Genomic DNA, 1,349 nt, shown 5'->3' with positions numbered 1-1,349 from the left:
TCTTTCAGCGCCTCGTACCGTTCCGGATTCAGCGCGCGCCTCTTCTGTCTATGGGGGGCATAGGGGTTGATGTTAAGGTGATGGCAACTGATCCTGGGATCTATTCCCACCATATCCTCATGTTTCCATGTGAAGACATCTAGGTTTTCTTTCAGGAATCGTATCATCTCAATTCTTGCTTCAGGCGATAACGACTTCCCTATGCGCAAAACTTGATTGGGGTCTTCTGGATTGACTGGAAAAGTTTCCAGTTCTTCCATTGGGGTCGCGTTTGGTTCATAATCAATTATTCGGGGATCTAACTCGTCAAGAGGGTGTCCTTGTTCAGGGGCCTCTTCCATTATGACATCTTCCTCTTGTCCAGAGGTATGCCCTTGTTCAGGGGCGTCGAGCATCTCCACGTCCGTACCGGCTTCAGCGGGTACTTCTGCTTGAATTACATTGACAGTCCGGGGCTCCGATTTGCGTAGTGAGTTCAGGTAGCATGCCCTGGAGCTCATCTGATCGCCCCGAACCGTTGTAATCCCACGTTCGGTTGGGAATTTCATGCATAGATAGTGAATGGACGTCACAGCCCAAAGATCTTTTAGAGCCGATCTGCCCAACACCCCATGATAAGCCGACCTATGATCTACCACCAGAAATTCCATGAAATGCTGGGCGATCAGGGGGGTCGAACCCATTTCCACAGGCAGGGTAATCCGCCCTCGTGGGATGATGTTGTCCCCAGTGAATCCGAACAGCGGGTCGGTCATGGGGATTAACCCATGTTCAATTCGCATTTTGTCAAAAGTGGAGCCAAACAATATGTTCACGGAGCTGCCGTTGTCAACGAGCATGCGTTTTAATCCGTTTCTAGCCACTACGGCCCTTACAACCAGAGCATCGCAATGGGGATGGTGAACTCCCTCTGCGTCTTCCTACGAGAAGGTGATTGGGGCCATCTTGTTCGCTGTTTTTGATTTGTCGACAATGTAGGTGATCATCGGGGGATCCTTAGCTTCTCTTGTATAATTTCTCTGGGCGTTCCTGGTGTTGCCACCGACGTGGGGTCCCCCGATGATGGTATCGATTTCCCTGATGACCTGGCTTCCAGCGAATTGAGCTTGGTTCTCTTTCCTGGATTGGCCTAGGTTTCTTGATTCTCTTCTGCTAAGAGGTTGTTCCTGGTGACCCCTTCCTTCCCTCCTCGGGGAGGTGGATCTGCGGGGGTGCTCATTTCTGCCGAAAGTGAGGGGATTGCTTCGATCAGGGCGCCGGTTGGCATCCCGACACTCACTGGTGTCATGCCCATATAGTTGATGGAAAGTACAAAATCTTGCTCCTGGCAAGGGCCTGTTTGGCCTCTT

The sequence above is a fragment of the Olea europaea genome, unplaced genomic scaffold (genome assembly GCF_002742605.1).
Source record: "Olea europaea var. sylvestris unplaced genomic scaffold, O_europaea_v1 scaffold1280, whole genome shotgun sequence".
Taxonomy (NCBI): domain Eukaryota; kingdom Viridiplantae; phylum Streptophyta; class Magnoliopsida; order Lamiales; family Oleaceae; genus Olea; species Olea europaea.
Note: the sequence above shows the minus strand (reverse complement) of the source record.